An 18,214-nucleotide genomic window follows, 5' to 3' on the forward strand; every position below is an offset into this window, starting at 1 on the left:
GATGAACTAAGCAGGCAATGGGCAGTGCTGTGAGACATACTGATAACGCTGTTAGGGGAGAGCAGCTGGAGCTGCAGGGGAAGGACAGGGATGCAGCAAAGGGGTGGCTGAAGAACAGGGGCATGGAGCAGAGTTCAGAGAAGGCAGCCACAGGTGACAGCAGACCTTGACTAGTTTTGTCTTTGTGTCCATGAACAGTAGTTTTGCACATAGTTTATAGTGGGTAGTACATATGTACTTTGCCTGAGACGTGACTTCAGGCCCTTATCCTTTTATCCTATCCCCTCTGTTAAATATTGTTATAAAACTCCCAAATAACATGGGTAAGTGTTTTTTGGTTGTGGGTTTTTTTTGTTTTTTGTTTTTTTTTTTTTTTAAGGATCTGTTGGAAATATTATTATATATTTATATATTATTATATTATTATATCAGTGAGGAGCAACATAAAAGCGAAAGCATTTGATGCCGCCTGTGTCTGTTTGACATTAAATTACTGCAAAGAATGCCCCTGTTTAAATGAGCAAAATAGCTGAATGACTGCTTAACTTATTCACATTTTTGCATTAAGCTCTTCTTGTGTTTTATGAGCTTATGATCAAGCAAAATAAGTTTTATTTTATCAGGATTTGGAATTAATTGAAAGACTGAACTTAAAAACAACTTAACCAAGCAGTAAAAGTAGCTTGCTGGAGAGAGGCAAGGGGATTTCTCTGTATGTACAAGACCTGTAATTTTTGAAAGTGTATCTGCCAGCCCAGTTACATCTCTATCCCAATTGGATCATTTGGAGAATATCTCTATATGTCTGGTATTTCACATTCTTAACATCTGGGGTTTAGTTTTGAAGTGGCTGTACATGTGACATACCGGACATGCACATGTGAAATACCCTTATTTGAGTGTACTTTCTTCATGTTCCATAAAATTAGGAAAGTGAAACAATGAGGAGATCCGCATTAGTTGGGGTTATTGATCCTGAGATGTCAGGAACTACTGATTTATTTCCCAGGGCATGCTTTCCAGACTGATGTTCCTGGGAGATTTGTCCAAGCAAAGATGTTCAGGCTTTGACTCACGGTGAATTCTGATATCTGATCCAGAGAGGATGCTAACAGCCACCTAAATATTGGGTTTTAAGAAAAAGAGAATGAATGTTTTGTCTTTCCCTTCCTCAGTTATTAAAAGCAAAGGTGGGGAGAGTACAATTACCATTGTTGAACATTATTCCAGAAACACTTCAGAGGGGGTGAGGCTTTCCTAAACATTATACATGATGAATTTGTTTCTGCTGCCCTGCTGAATTCAAATGAAGTGCTTCTTCTTGCAGTGTGTAAGGCACACTCATCTTGTCCCTGGCTGGAATGTGAGCAGCACTTTGCTGCCCGGATTCCCACGGCAGCAGCAAGCAATCTTGTGTGCAGTTAAGATGCTCTCCATCATCACGGGACTGTCACTGGTGTCTCAGAGGCAGCAGTCAGGGTCCCAGTGGGGAAGCTCACAGCTGGCTGCAGCTGCTCACATGCCTTCCTCATGGAGGGAGGAATGTACATGAAAAAGGAGAAAAACTGTAATGAAATCCATTAACAACTGTTAGGAAGGAAGCAAGCTCATGCAGATGAATTTTAGTGGAAAAAAAGCTATTTCTACAATGACACTTTATGTGTTGCAGTAACTGATGGCTATGTCACAGGGTGACCCCTCTTCCCAGGGCCTTGCTGGATGGCAGGACAGTGAGGATGGGGACCCCCAGAATTTTTCCTGCTCTGACACAGCACAGAGCACCCCAAGTGCACTTCCTGGCTGTGGTTGAGGAGCTGGCAGGAGTACTGGATTAGCCAGGACTGCCCACTGGCTGCCAGGACACTGCCTTCTCCACAGTTAAAGGAAGAGATCTCTGTGAAAAGAACTCACAGTATGGTGGGGTGGGATTTATGCACTGGACTTGGAGAGAAGCACATGGGGGCTTCTTTCCTTGTTCATCTCCCCTCAGGCTTAGCAGAAAATATTTTTCTCACATCCCTGGCTGTCCATCTGGCTGCTTTGGTGTGGGAGAAAACACATGCTGAAGCCCATACAATTTGCATGGATTTAATGCAAATACCAAAGCAGAATTTCAGGAGTTGGTTAAGTGTGGGTTTTTTTCTAAAAGGCTAATGTAATCTTCTGTGGTGTGTGATTACATCTTCTGGCAAAGCTTACTTGATTAAGCAAATCCCATTTCTGGGATTTAGGGTTTTGTGCTAGCATCTCTCCCAGTTCAGTGAGTTGGCATAGGAAATTCTGTTTACTGTCTTCTCCAGTGCATTTAGTCCAGTGTGGAGTCTGGAGGTGGTGAATATGCACACTAACACTCTGGTTGTCTCAGCCACTCATGTAAATGTAGAAGTCACATTTAAAGAGTTTAAAAAAAACCAATCTTACCATCCACAAGTTACTGCAGGTTTCCTTTAAACATCATATTCAGTTCTCACTGGCAGAGGGATTTAAAAGATCCTTTTCAAAAGAGAGACATACAGATTTTTCTGGGGAGTCCTCCTTGTTGGGACACTGGTCAGAGCAGTGATGCTCTGCACTCTCCATCCATCAGCCCACTCCACGTGTCACCTCCCATGCACAGGAGGAGGCTGGTAGGTGCTGGCACCCAAAAGACAGCTGTTTGCAAACCCACCCAACAAAATGGAGGGGAAAGCTGGCCAGGGGTGCTCTGCCTCAGCACCTTCCATTTGGCAATGCCTGCTTTATTGAGCCATGCTCCTGTAGAGCCTTGATGTTGCAGGTGGCTGTTGTGTACCAAAGGCTAGTGGAGTAGGGGCATGCCAAAAGCTGGGCCTCTGCTTGCTAGCTGGAATGCATTCTTGATGCCCAGGATAGCTTTCATTATGTTGATATTAGTTATTTTAAAAAACTAAGCCAATCAGCTGCTGTCAGAGCCTTGCTGTGTGACCAGGGCAAAGCCTTTATTAGCAGATACTTTGAGAGCTTTTATGAAATCTCCTGGTGGATGGGCACCTCTGGCTTATTGGGCCATTTCACTCTCAGCAGTGATTGTTTAAAGTATACTTTAAAATCGGGGCAGGGCCCAGTTTCTCAGCACCCTTGTATAAGACTGGCTTTATCAGACACTTGAAAGATTTGCTCTTTTAAATTCCTTTTCAATTACCCGCTGCATTCTTTCAGTTCAGTCTTGTGAACCAAGCTTGGGCAAGGCTTTCAGATATGTGTCAATCCCTCCATGACAGGTATCTACAAGGGAGAACAAAGTATTGGAGGACAATATTAGATTAAAAAACAGGTCTGAGCTCTCACAGGTAGTGTGGAGTCCAGGCAAAAAGCATGAAGTCACACAACAACAGCAGAAAGAAGGTGAAAACACCATTTCTTACTGATCTGTTGCTCACCTGCTTCAAAATCTCTTTGAATCTGAGGGGTCAGCAGATCCTTAGGATTTTATTTTTTTTGTACCACATACATCAGTCGAGCTTTGGGCAACATTGATAGATTTTAGTCTCGTGTCCCATGAAGCAGGTGTGGGGGCAGCCAGCTCACTGTTCTGTCCTGTGGGTACTTAGGAGGACAGCACAAACACCTTTAGTTGCATTAAGAAATGCTTGATGTAAGTAACCAGCTTTTTGTTTGGATTGGGTCTAAGGTTGTCCATCTTGTTTTTCCTGATTTTTAAGCCAGTTTTCACTCTGAAAGATAGAGTGATAATCAAAGAGAACAAGAACGGTTAGCTCTCATTCTACGTCCCATCCTGTTTTTCCTGAAATTAAACTTTGAGTATTAACACTATCTCAATTCACTGTGGTTAAACAAAAGTTTTTAAGAGGGTTGGGGTTGTTTTTTTTTGGGGGGGGGGGGGGGGGGGTGGGGCGTGTTTTTGGGGTGTGGTTTCTTTTGTGTTGATGTTCCTTGTTTCATGAATAAATAAATGCTGTGGACAGTTTTATCACTGCCACAATACTTAAATGTGCTTCCACAATTTCTACATGGCAGTGGCTGTGGTAAGAGGACTTGCACAGTTTGTGCAAATGCTTGTACAGAGAAAATCACATCTTAATAATTACTTTTCATATAATGCAATTTCCTGAGCACCAACAGTTTTATCTGGTGTGCTTTTGCTGAGTAGGATGCCACCACTCATGGCAAAAAAACTGTGATAATTCAAACGGGTCTGACAGGATCAGGAGTCAGAAATGCAAGTCAGCCGTTGGATTGCAAGATGCAGAGCAGTCATGGATGGTGATGAAGCAGTGACAAAGCTTCTCTATTGCAGCTTGTCAACAAATAACAGGAGGATGTAATTTTTTATCTCTTGAACTTAGCTCAAAATTAAACCCTCATAAATAGATTTATATTTTCTGGTGGCTGTTTTCCTGATTAGAGTGGTGTCACTTCCATTTCCAAAACCTCTGCCCACTGGTATCTTATAGTCTGATAAATTATTTTGAGCATACTCTAATCATATTTGACATTTTTTAAAAAAAATATGTATTCCCTTGTGCATTAGTTTAGCAGTTTGATTTAGATAATCAGGTCTTGTCCATGTATTCAAATAATTCAGGTGAGTTTTTCCTGGTTAGATATGACAGTATAGGATAATGGATTTGCACAGTTTTTTAGCCAAATCTGAAAACATTTGGATATCTTGAGTCAGAAAGATCTTTGACCTGAAATTTAATTAAGGAGTGGAAAATAGGAAAAGGGGGTGGATACAGGAAAAGATTAAACGAACAACAACAAAAAAAATCTCTGTTCCTTCAATGTTTTGGTCCTGTTAAATGGTGTAAAAAACTCTTGTCATAGAATAGTTGAGCCTTATAAATGGCATAAATTTGAAAATTAAGAAGAGTGGAAAATGAGAATGTAGTAATTCTATTCCTTTCTTCCTTTTTAACAAAAATGAGCAAGCTGCAGGGAAGAATAAAAGACAGCTGAAGTCGAAGGAAGCACATTTGTAGCCATCTATGTCCTAATGAGTAACATTAGGAAGCCATATGTAAGTATTTAGCCTTGACTGTGACGGATTGAATACATTTGGGCTTGTTTGGAGGAAACAAGGCCAAATCTATCAAGTGCTGAAAAAACAGTTGGAAATTCTGATTACTACAAATGGAAACTGAAGAGCCATGCTCAAATGCTTTCACCTCAGATGAGGTGAAAGTTTCAGTTCTAGTGTCAATGCTTATGAGACAGGTAAGAAATAAATTTGCAAATTACATTAGTTATTCTTAAATACTTTGTTGGATGTATAGTGTTTCGTAAGTTCTGTAATGCTGAAAACCAACTTTCATAAGAAAAATAATCTAAGAAAATTATTTGCATTTTTGTCGTACAGGACATTAGACTTAGATTATTTTGGTAGACATCAGATCATTGTAAGGCTTTGACTTGACTGCCCTGAGAAGGGGCTTTGGACACAGGCAAGTTATGCCAAACTAAAAATCCACATGACCTGAGTTAGTCAAGAGTTAAAGAGCTTTTAGCTGAGAAGAGAGCGCAGACCCAAATGATCTGTGTCCAAGTAAAATACTTCAGTTTGATCAATAGCTCAAAATGAAATACAGACCTCTTAGCAGTGGGGGCAGTCTGGTGTGTATTTGTCTTCAGCATGTGCAGGAGAGACACACTTCCCAGCTCTCACAGGCTCCCAGCCAGAGCCAGAGGTGATGCTTGGTTCAATGTAATTTTGTGTTTAGTCCCCCATAGATGGAGAGGAGCTGGTATGACCCAGTATTTGTCTCAGGCAAGCAGAAGGGCCTGGTGAGGTGCATGTACCAATGCCATGTAACACTACAAATAAAATTGTCACTGAAAGTAATGCTCTTGGAAAGAAGGAATAGCAGTGACAGGTTTGACTGGAAAAACTGTAATTGAGGGAAGTCTGGAATAAGCAGTGTTATCAAATTGGTTTTCATCAACAGCTAATACAAATTTAACTAAGATCTCTCGGGTTCAGGCTTCATTATCACCTAATGCAGGCTGAACACATCTATCCTGGACTCATTGGAGATTTGATATAACACCTATTTAGAGAAGTAATTTACAAGTGTAAGTCTTATCTGTATGGCCAAAGATGTTCATAATTTGTTTAAAGTTGTTTGCTTTGTATTTGTAAAGATTGAATTTTCTATCAGGATATTAGAGTGGCAGTGACTAAGTCTTGGCATATGTCTTTGAAGAAAGAATCTCTTCGCCTTCTGTTTTCAGAAAACTGAATGTTGAGTCCCTCTCTCTCTCAGTTGTAAATGTAAAGTGGGAGTCTGAACATGTGTGTGTTTTAAAATCCTGTAAGCAAACCAGATTTTTCAGAATAGCATCATACTAAGAAACCTAATAGTTTTTCTACACCTCCAAAGACACATATGGCACCTTCCTGTCCCTGCCTGTGTGCTGTGCTCCTTCCTCTTGCATGATTTTATGGAGAAGTTATCTGAAACTTGTATTCTGTTGTTCCTTCATCCATCCCTCCACTGAATGACAGAATTCTTCTGCCACCTAAGCTGCTCTGAGTAATATCCTTGTGGTTTTATACACTTTGAGAGCTAAGGATGTGTGAGATAGAGGTGAGGGCTATCTTAGATTGATGGTGTACAGCCAAAGATACTGCAAGTTAATGGAATTGCTGGGAAATTACACCAGTGACAGTGAGGTTTTCTTCTGCACTTTTAAAGTATTTGTGAGAATAGTCTGAAAGTATTCATTTTTCATGGAGCCCTGACAAATAATATCTGGATCTTTACTTGCCATAGATGTGGGAAAAAATAGACAGTAAGGCCTTTAAAATATGAAAATCAAGTAGGATCACAAAGATTCAGAAAGATAAGTAACTCCAAAGAAAAAAATCAATAAACCATGTCATATAAACAACTTTTATGTAAGTGATAAATCTCTCTACATCTGTCGACCAGTGTAAAGGGTGGGTTTTAGCTTTCACATTTATGTACACTAGGTACATGATCTCTTAAGTAAAATCTAAAGGTAAGACTTCTTAGAGCAGAAATGAGATGGCACAGGCAGGCTCTTCCACTCCAGACTCAAGATTTCCAAGAGAAATAACCATCTTTAGTGTTCTTAACTACCTCCAAGCCAAAATACACCATTTTTAGGCACCTATTTATGTTGTGGTTTCTAGATGTGGGACAGTAACAGACAAAAGTGATATGAGAAGAGTAACACTGAGGACCACTGATTTACATGGACTGGAAACTTAGGAGAAGCAGAAAAAGGAGAAGGAATAAAGTTGGCCTGTTGGACATTGCTCTTGGTTATACTTGACCTGTTCTAGTTGAAGTAGTTCTTTTTGCCTCTGGCCATTTCCTAATGTATTTTACCATTAGATGTTGCATTCCTTACTAGATCTTGAGTGGTGTGTATAGGCTTACCCCTGCACAGTTCTCTTTTCAGGCATCCTTTTGACTTTGAATAACCTCAGCACCAGTTTTTAAAGGTTTGAGGTTACTTATGTAATTCTGCAAAAAGAGATTTGTGCTGGAAGCTACTCTGAAATATGTTCTAGATGTTTACATTGTTCAGTCAAAGAACATTTGATTTTTTTTTGTTGTCATGGAGTTGTGGGGCTCTGCTACTATAAAGCACTTTTGAACCTCCTTAAATCCTTTTGACAAGATTCTTAAGACAGATTTTATATTATTAATACATAAAAGGAAATCCTTAAGAATTGCTAGTAAATAATAAAATTAGAAGAGATGATTGCTCATTTACAGCTGGCCTGTATCAGCTTAATTTTGAGTACAAGATGCAGAGTTTTGCAGGTCTGTTACTATCCAGACACTGAATTGAGCACTGCTGCTCAGTTCTCCTGAAAATTATTTTGGAGTTTAGCTTCAGTGAAATGCCTTGAAACAACATATTTTTAAAAATAAGTGCTTATAAATTCCCTCTAGAAGTCATCCTCCTACTTTGCTGCCTCCCTCTTACTTTGCTGTCTCACCTTACAAACTCAAATACATTAATTTGGAAGAGGCGTATCTTTGATTGTTCGTTACTCAAGATAACCCTTGCCAAAGTCCCCAAAAATGTAAGAGCGCTTGAGAGGTGGGGCAGCAGGATGGCTGCCTAGCCCTGATGATCATCTCAAGGCTGATGTGGTAGGACTGGCTAAAAGGGTGAGATAGGGCCCCTGGGAGATTGCCAGCAAGTCACCAATTAATACTAATTGCATGGGAAAATACTTTAAGGCTGCAATAGTTCATCAGGGACTGGAATGAGTTCATAGCTGTGCTGCACCCAAGAGCTCTGTGTCCTTTGGTATTTACTTCAAGAAGAAAACATGAAGTTGCTTGCTGCTCCATTCACTTGCAATGTTTGAAGATTTTAGCTAGAATTAATGTGGAGGAAGATGCAACATCTCACATCTAACATAGAGCTTGGCTTGGGAATATTTGAGTTAAACTGTAATACTCTAATTGGTTTCAGCAGGAATCATCACTGTCTCATCTTGAGCCAGACACTGCTTGTCATTTTCTCATAGGAAGGGAAACAAAGATGAAGTTGCATGAAATATATGCACATGATAGTCCTTTCAAAACAAGATAGCTATGGACATCTGACATTAAAAAGGGCTTTTGGCTTTGCCTCTTGGATTTCCAAGGAAAGCTTTGAAAACTGAGATTTAAGCTGCTGCTGTCTCCTCCTCTGCCTAGTGACAGCTGTAAACATCTGCTGAGGATGTCGCTTATTGTTTCATCCTCTAGTTGCTCATGAGGATCATGGAGCATCGTCCCTCCTTGAAAATGACCCTGAGCAGCCAGCGTGCTCAGGGGCTCTGGAGTGTGGTTCCCGGGGGTCGAGGGCAGCCGCTGGCTGTGTGCTGTGTCCCCGGGACCGCGGCCAGGCAGGGAGAGGCGCTGTCCCGGCAAGTTTGGGCAGGCGGGGTGGGAAGGGCACATTGCTCTGCCACCGCACTGCCATTTCGCCTCTTCGTCCTCCTCTCGAAAAGGCAGACGAGGCTTCCAAATCCTAAATTGCATTTTGTCTAACCCCTCCCCTATTCCGGCTGCTTGCTCATGCAGCCACCCACGGATCCGACACAGAAATGTGTGAAGCGAGGCAGGGAGTGCTGCTGCCAGTGCAGATTCCAGCTCCTCTCCAGGCGCCCGGTGCCCTGACACGGTGTCGCTCCCGGACACAGCCGAGCTTTGGCTCATCATGAACACGTAAGCGTTTCTCTCCCGCTCCCTCTCATCACCCCGCACTCCAAGAAGGAGAAAGGAGAGGTGCGGGGCTGCGGATGAGCGCGTCTTTGTGCCCCTGCTGTCCGTGCGGGCTGACAGAGGCGGCATTGTTCGCAGGCTGTGCCCGCCTGGCAGCCGCGGGAGCTGGGATCTGCGCCCTGCATGCGGAATCGGTGAGCGGCCGAGGAGCCCCAGAGCTGCATTAACCCCGCAGCGCCTTTGGAACAGCCTCTCTCTCCTGCTGGCTGCTGCACAGTGCAGATTGGGTCTAGGATGAGGAGTCCTTGTTAATCAAAGGTAATATTTTTGTCTGTAGAGTAGCGTAAGATAGTGGCTGTTGCTGCCGTTTGGTTGTTTATTAATATAAGAGTGATACACCAGGGAGGAAAGTTAGGAAGTCCTCTGTGCTCCGCAGGAGAATAAAGCTTCATGGTGGCATCGTGCTGAGGGTCATTGAAGTTTGTCTGTTCCCCTTTATGTGGGCTCAGTTTGCATTACCAGTAATAAGAAAATCTGCATGTGTTCCCATCAGAGGAAGGCTATTCAATTTCCTTCTCCATCTTACTTTTTAAGCCAAAATTTACTATTTATGTGCAATATTAAATTAATTCTGCTATTAGAAATACATAGATATATAGCCATTAGGCAAGGTAAATACTTCTTATTAGCAGAGACATCCTCGCTCCTCAAGGTACTCCCTGGAGTACAATGCATCCTGTAGAGTGGTAAAAAAAAAATAACATTTGTTGCACATACCTCAGCAGAAAGAAAAATCATTGTTGCATTTGTTTGTCCAGCCACCTTGCAATAACTGTGATTACATAGACTGTGCCAAACAGGTTTTTCATTGTTGTGCCAGTATTTCTCATGCGCTCTTAGTACTTCAATCCTATTTTAGTGGTTTTTAAATGGCTATTTTTTAAGTTTCTAAGTAAAGATATATTTTGTCCATGTGTTTCCTGTTCATATTGCTGTCTGTTCTTTGTGGTTGTTAAGGCTGTTTTTCAAAGTGTGTACTGCTTTTTGAGGATGATAACAAACATGGTCTTAAAAGCACAAGGCTTGTGGCTGTTGCTCATTTTTTGTGCCCGGGTCGACATGCTTTTGGGGTGAACGGGCTCAGCTGCATTGAAGACTCCCCACATAACTCTAAATTTGGATCTTTTAATAACACAAATGGTGTTTGAAAGGTTTTTTTCCTAAGAAGAAGTTAAAATGAGGAGAGTGCAGTTTGTGTGCTGCAGAACTTTACTCAGTTCTGCCAGTGCTGTGCCGTTCGTTCTGTGCCATTTGGGAGAACACAGCTTGTACCTCCTATTTGCCCAATGGCACGTAGCAGCCCCAGAGGACACACGCTGCTTTTGTGATTCTGTTCAGTTTTAATCTTTAGGGAGCAACTGTTTCAAAGAATAAACACATTGCCTTGTAGGAGAAACTCCAGAAAACATCCTGCTAGTGACAGCGGCAGCCGCTGCCCATCATCCTGGACGTTCCTCTGCCAAAAACGACAGGGCTTTGTGAGCTGGCCAGCCAAAGGCTGGGAGCTGCAAATTCTGTATTCCCGAGGATGGCCAAAGGAAATCACATTTCAAAGCACTGAATTAAAACTGTGAGGCTGCTGGCTGCTGGCTCAAAATGCAGAATCTGTGTTTATCCTGGCCCCCTCAGCCCAGGGATTTCTAGCATCCCCTTTCTGCAGGAGTGTCCTGCCCATTAATCCCTACACATCCCTTGGTGTTGGGGCTGGTTGGACACCAAGCAGGCAGATTATGAGCCTGCTCACTCCCTCCACACTGGCTTTTAGGTTAAATCAAAATTGGTTCTTCATTATTTTGAATACACCGCCTTATAGTGGTGTAGACCCTGCTACTTTTCTTTTACTGATTGGTTTTAACTGGAAAACAAAGTTTCATTTGCTGTTAGTTTAAAAAAGTGGAATAAATACATGTCCCAGACAAAACAGTGTTTGCTAGATGTTGCGTGCCTCCCTTATACAGTGACTTTTATAACCCATTTCCTTCAGAGTATATGACATTGAATGGGCAGGGCCGATATAAGATAAATAGCTTTTGCTTACAAAGTAAACTTCAGTCTATTGTATATGTTTCTGTAAACAAAAAGATGCAGCAGAGTTTGGGATGGATATAAGCACGGGTAGGGGTTTTAAGATAATGTTTTAACGGGCGCTTCATCATTTTTTTCAGCCCAGAAGCTTTTGCTTCCTCACTGGGAGAGCCTGTATGAAGACCTGTGTGAGTGATGTTATAAGGTAAGGAATACACTTTAGGCGTGTTCTTTAATTAATCTTGCATTGCTACAAAGTGTCTGTGTGCTCCACTCTATCTGATTTCTTCTCAGAGAGACTTGTATATGGTTCTCCTTTGTTTGGTAGTAGGAAATAAATGAACAAAACCAGTGGTTTACAGTGTAGATGATGATATGTTTTAAATGGTGTTGAATTTCGGTTTCTCTCCTACTAACCTCAAACTGTCCCTTTGGGGAGAGGCTCGTGCTGTGTGTCTGGAGGACCTCTTGGTGCAGCATCACCAGCAGGGTTTTATTCAACTTGGTAATGTCACATTAAAACAGGAGTGTGCAGTGTGTTTTCTGATTCCCAGAAATACTGTCGCTTCATGGCCTTCCCCTGCCAGCTTTAGTGTCACCTTTCCTTCTACACTCTTCTCTGTCTGGGTGGCAGTCCCCATCATGTCTATTCCCCTGCAGTGCACTCGAGGCTTTTATCCACAGACAGACTGACGATCAACAGACAGAACCATTCTCACCTCCTCTCCCAGGCCCTGTGTTTTACTCTACCTCATACACTGAGTGACCAAGTAATTTGTCAATAAATAAAGAATCTATTTGAAATAAATTGTTGAGGAAATGTGGAACTCTTCTGATTTGGGCTCCTAAAAGACAGGCTTTCATGCTAGGCAGTTCACACAGCCTGCATGCATGTTACAAAGTCCAGCAGTGTTAGTATAGTACAGATGTGCTGCATGTTTCCTTAATCTGCTTGTTTAGAGACACCCAGAATATTCCTCTTAATCATTTCCGCTGCATAGTAGGTACAGGAGGAAATACCAGGGAGAGCCCTGTCACTGGGAAAATGCATCATTTGAATGTGTAATGTAAATATTTTAACTAACCAAATGTAAACACTGTTTTGCCTTTAGGATGGGAAAAGACTGTCACAGTCAGAAATGAGCTGACATAAGAGTGACCCTGTATAGATGAGATACAAAATTGTGTTCACACATTTTGATAATCAAAACAGAGCCCTTAATGAATTGCCTGGTGTGAAAGGAATTACAAACACAAATGTGCCTGACACAAGGCATTCGGAAGTTGCTGCTGTATTAATGCTAGAATGAAGGACTTTTCAGGATTCATGGGGATCCAAGTCTATGGGGAGGATGATGGGAGATGAGAGAGATAAGATAATGAGAGATGTGCTATGGTGAGGGCTAAACAAAGGCTGGAGAATCTCTGGAGGGAAACCTAAACTTGTAAGTATGCTCTGAATGTCCATGCTCTTCCATGCCACTGACTATGAGTTGTGTTCACCATGCCAAGACAGTCAGTTCTGAAGTTTTCAAGGGTTAGAAGATGGTAGAAGCAACAGATATACTAGGTTCTGCAAGAAGCACCTTACTGCATTCACAGGTGTGCTGTGATTTTTCAGCCAGTGGATTCAAAGAAAAGCAGAGTTCTTGGGGAGCTCAGAGTGGTTGCTCATCAGTTCTGCCTAAACTGGCTTCATAAGTGCGTGAAGACTTAACGATCAAGTGGTGCTTGACAGAAACCAAACATGTGGTTTAACTTTTGGTACTGAGTGTGGTCCTGAAAAACAGTGTAGGATCCAGAATCCTCCCAGATTCCACTTGACTTCATTGTGCAGTAAATGGTCTTCGGGCATTCGCTAAGCAGAAGAAACATCTGGAGATGATTTCATTGGCTCTGTATTCTAGCCCTTGAATTGTTAAGGGGACACAGAGGATTTGTCTAGACTCCATGGATTGCAAGAAACTGGTTAGATCTTATTTCTGAAGGCACAGGTACATGTAAATACCCAAGTGAGTAAGCTTTCATTACTGGAATAGCTGGGGGATTTTTCAAGGTTGATTTTTGCTTGTATTATCAACAATGGATAATGCATTAACATCTGCCTCACATTTGGTATTTCTTTGTTCTAACAGCTGGAAATTTACATTTACACATAGGCCTCAGAGCTAAAAATGTCATTCCTTAGGTTAAAAACCCGTAATGATTTTTGTTGTTCTCCTTGATGGGAAAGGAGAACTGAAAACACAAGGAAAAGACAAACTGGAAGAGTAGCCCCCAGATGATAAATGCTCTCAGTTGGAGCAAGGATTAATCATGTATAGTGTAGCCTTAAAAGTGTTATTGTCTGCCACTACTACAGCAGTTTAGCTATAGCCAAATGAGCAAATCTATCTATTAAATTATCTAAAGAAAGTAGAAGAAATTGAATATTAAACATCACCAGTGAAGAGAAAATACAATGGCTTTTTTTTCAGTGCAGAGGAAATTAAGAGCCCCTCTTGTGTGGATGAGAAGTGTTCTGCATAGATGAGAATAACTTTAACATTATCACAGAATCAGACTTGTGTTGCTAGAAAATCTAATCATTTTGTGCAGTAACTTCTTTTAATTATTCTCTTGAATACAGATAATCTAAATTTCCTTTATCTCCCAGATAGATGTATCAATTTTCATGGGAAAGCATTAAAACAGTCAAAAGTAAGAACTTAATTTTTTTTCCTTTATGAGCAGGAAGCTCATATACTTTTGCTAAAGGAGCTGCATTGTGCCTTTGAAAAAAAAAAAAGGATTTATTAGATTCTGTGTTTTAGCACAGGGAAAAATGTAGAAACAGATTACTCTGTAGTGCTAAATTCACAGCATCATTTTTCTAAAATTAAGTCACATTATTTGAAAGCTGATGAGAGAGAGGGAATTTAAGAGATGGGAAGTGCAGCTGAGAAATTTTTGGAAGGAGATTGTAAACTTCAGGGTAGAAGAGAGTTAGATAAAAGAATCTGTGAGAGTGGGAATAATAATATGAAGAGGAACAGACTGTGCTGATGATATCTTTTGGCCAAGGTTTTGAAAATAATTCAGAATATGATTTGCAATCTCTGTCTTTGAGGGGGGGAATGGGAATTTTTCCATTTACAGTAAAGTCAAGTAAGAATGTCATTGCTCCAGCTGTTAAAATATTTTGAAATCTACTTCAAACTGATTATTTATTGCAGTGTTAAGTATAGACTATTGTGGACAGAAGAAAAAGAGAAATTGGAATCAATCCCAAAAAGTGGGTTGAGAGTATAATTTATGCTTCCCTGAGAGGGAATGGGACTGCTAGTCCAGTTCAGCTCATTCCACCCCAGTTCTCTGAGAGACTGTTGTTTTAGGAAGCCTCTCTGGATAGATATAGCTGGAGGTGAACAAATTTCAAGGTTCAAATCTGCAAGAGAAACTTGGAAACCTCCATCAAAGGCGCAGGGGTAAATAGGATGCATATTTTGAGGCTCAAAGTCCCATCTGAGTGTGACTTCACAAAGCACGTGAGGACCACGGCATCCCAAGCATCTCTGGCATGATTTACACTTGAGAACAGACTTGTGTCAGGCAGAGTTTCTGCAAAAGGTGGATGGGCTACATGGGCTGCTCCTGTGCCTACAGCATTGTCAGAAGCCCCTTTTTCATCATAGTACAGAGCAGACCGTGATCTTTGCCTGTTCAGTCGTTTCTATGTAACAATCTTCACATTCATATCTACATATGACCAGTTCCAGATGAATACCAGTAACTTTCAGCATTAGATAAATATATCTGTGAAATTAATTTATCCTTGTGCTGCTTGGACTGTCAGTAGCCTTGGACAATCTGCTGTCATCAAACTGACTTGGGTTCTTAGTTTTGTTCGTGGCACAGCCAATTCCATTTCAGTGTACATGAATTAAAGAGAGTATGCTGTAATAATATTTTATATTTACACAGCACATCTCATCCCAGAGGACTTCATAAATCATGTATATGCAACACCTCTGACCTTTGGCAGTCCCTTCAGAGCTGGAGAACAAGCATTTTACAAAAGCAATAAAACCATAGGAATTTTTTCTCTGTAATACTGGGGGGAATGCACTAATTACAGAATGAATTTTATGTTTCATAAGCTACAGCTTCAGTTCGTTAAGATCTTTATTGAAAATGTATTCAAGATAAGATGCATGATCCTACTTATGTACACCACAAACAAAGAGCTAATCCATCCTTTTAAAACTGGACCCTCTGGAAATATTTCACTCTTGCATGTAAACGAACATAAAAGTGTCACTGCCTTTATACCTTGGCTGACGTAAATCAGTAAATCGTCACCTCTTCCTGAAAGACCTGCCCAAAATGCTGTAGCCTGCATTCCCCCTCAGCTGCCACACATCCTCCCATCACAGTGTGAGAAATACAGATGCATGATAGGAATTTACTTGCTTTTGAAGAATTCAAATATAACTGATCCTCTGATATCAAGCTGAAGAAATTCAGCATGTCTGCATTTGGTCAGCATATGCAGAGGAGGGATGAGCAAGGCCAAAGGAACAAGGTGGAGGAGGATGATGATTAATTCATCTTCCTGGCATTCAGTGCCTCTTCCTGTCACCATTAGGAGGATGACCCAAAGCCTGTGGGTATCAGTGTCTGTCCCTGCTGCACTGGTCAGGGAGGGAGGCTGTGGGACCCTTTGTCTTCCCAGGGCATCCTTCTTGTGGTGCACAGATGCTCAGCTTTACAGAGGTAATGTGCAGCATTACCTCTGACTCAATGGGGTCTGATTCCTTCACTTGGAGAAAAAACTCCAGAGGAGCTGCTTTCCTGAGTTTTAAAGAAAATAGACATGCAGCCTGTTCTAGTATAGTCTTTGCCAAGCCATTTTGTGTGTTGATTTGGGCCTTATTTAGGCCTTATCTGTTGTTTTAAGCAGAAGGACAACATTTCTATTTCAGTTGTACAATTCAGCAAATGGATTACAAAACCACAGTTAGCTATGACTGTCATGGATGGTAACCCAGTTAATAATAGATTCAAAGAATCTTTAAGTTTTCAGTGTATTGTTTTGCCATTTGTCTCTCTTTGTAGCTTGTCTGGATTTAATATCATTTATTCCATTTAGGAGCATTACTGAGACAAACCCCATTAAAGCAGGCATTATAGTCCTTGTTTTGATTAGCACTCAAGGCCACTAGATAATGATGCTTTAAAAAAAAACAACTCGTATTTCTCTCGTGGTCATTAGCACTGTGATCATTGACAACCTTCATACAACAGTGTCAGTTGGGTTTTTTCCCTAAATCTCAGAGCCAGTTGTGAATGTCTGTAATATAGTCTGTGACATTTGAACTGTAACATTTATCTCAAAAATAATAGTTCTTGCTCTTTCTGTGTTCATACTTGCAAGAAATTGGATCTTTATGTGTAAGACAGTCAAAAACTATCATTCAAGCTATTTTATTGGGGTGATTTTTTTTGTTCTTTAGTTTCATGTTGTGGTGAGGATTTTTAGACATTCATGTTATGTACATGTTCTTCTCTAACAACACCCTGACCAGAGAAAGACATTTTCACCACTCCTAACAATACCAGACCATTTCAGCCCTGGACTAATATGAGCAATTAAAATAATTTCCACACATCATGTTTAAACCAGCGACATGTAATTCTAGGACAAAGCCTCTCAGCACCTCTTTCCAATATTCATCTGCACTCAGAGGATAAACAGCTGCTATTACATGCTAATGTCTTTTGAGGGTGAATGGCCATTTTAGGGCATATTATTAACTCTGTGCAAATCACTGCATTTTCCATCTTAGTGCAGAGGTGTCTTCACATGTTGTTGTTCCCTTTGCAGGTTCTATTTCTGTTAACCAAAAAGAAAAATGAGAAAAATGATGCATTTGATGAGTTTGGATTGGCATCTTGAAGGATGGGACATGTTCATCTGTAATTACATGCTCAGGCTGTGGGGACCAGACCTCTCACCTTACAGACTCATGAAGATGTGGGTCTTTAAGGGCAAAAGGCCAGCCAGGACAATTAACATTTCTAATAACACACCTGACTTATTTTACTTTATTGCTGTGTTTTATCTACTGGGGCAGCTGGGAATAGGCACTCACTTTAGCATTTGTCTATTGTTTTTACAGACCCAAGTCACCCTGTGTTCCCACTAACTTGCCAGGTCCAGGTGTGGGAGCCCAGCTTGCTCCTGAGGTCCTTTGAGCTGTTCATTGGACCCTTAGAGCAAGCCAAATGCTTCTTTGCATGAATATACTTCTTTATTGAGATAATTCTTGCTCTTTCCCCCTTGTCTTCCCCCTGAAAAGGAAAAAAAAATGGGTGCATGTGCACACACACACAGACACACACACACACAGTGGTACAGCATACAGAGCTTTAGCATTGACTTGCTTTGGCTTAAAACTGGGTTGTTGCTGTTCAGAGTGTGTTTCCTGCTGTGGCCATGATCCCTCAGCTTCTGCTCCAGCATTTAGTGGACTCATATGGGATGAGTGGCTAGGAGTGACATATGTATAAAATATTATTTTTTGTTGAACTGTTTCATGATTCTCCAAACCTTCTGAGCACAGAAGCCTTTTTTATCATATTGCAGCCCAAGCCACCTAACCTGTACTCTACTGGTTTGGGCATTTTAAAATAAGTTTCGCTCACTAATGCATCCAGTTCTGATCTATTCCTGCTATTTGTTTTGTCTAGCCTTGCTCAGACTAGATAATTAATGCAGTTAAAATACCATCATCTTAATGCTCTTTACCATAGATGAAAACCTACTTGTTTCAGAAGCTGTTATACATGAACCATGCAGAAGAATTAGCTTCAGAGTGGAATAACCCTGGATTTATTATTCAACCAGTCACCACACTAACCTGGTTTTTCCTGTTATTATTCCTACCTAAATAGATGCTGCAGTTGAAAGG

General features: G+C 41.0%; 1 protein-coding gene across 4 annotated transcripts in view; it reads left to right on the plus strand.

The window, feature by feature from the left end:
• Nucleotides 1-18,214, plus strand: part of PAG1 (phosphoprotein membrane anchor with glycosphingolipid microdomains 1) — a 104,661-nt gene that overhangs the window by 52,507 nt on the left and 33,940 nt on the right. For 2 of the 4 annotated variants that reach the window (XM_086884028.1, XM_086884049.1), the window contains one exon: nt 11,402-11,466. The gene's annotated coding sequence lies outside the window, so the exon portion shown is untranslated. Of the gene's footprint in view, nt 1-5,058; nt 5,197-9,035; nt 9,180-9,314; nt 9,495-11,401; nt 11,467-18,214 lie in introns of those variants that run through there. The other 2 variants (XM_086884039.1, XM_086884058.1) reach the window with 2 other exon arrangements.

The sequence above is a fragment of the Cyanistes caeruleus genome, chromosome 1, assembly GCF_971803275.1.
Source record: "Cyanistes caeruleus chromosome 1, bCyaCae1.hap1.1, whole genome shotgun sequence".
Taxonomy (NCBI): Eukaryota; Metazoa; Chordata; class Aves; order Passeriformes; family Paridae; genus Cyanistes; species Cyanistes caeruleus.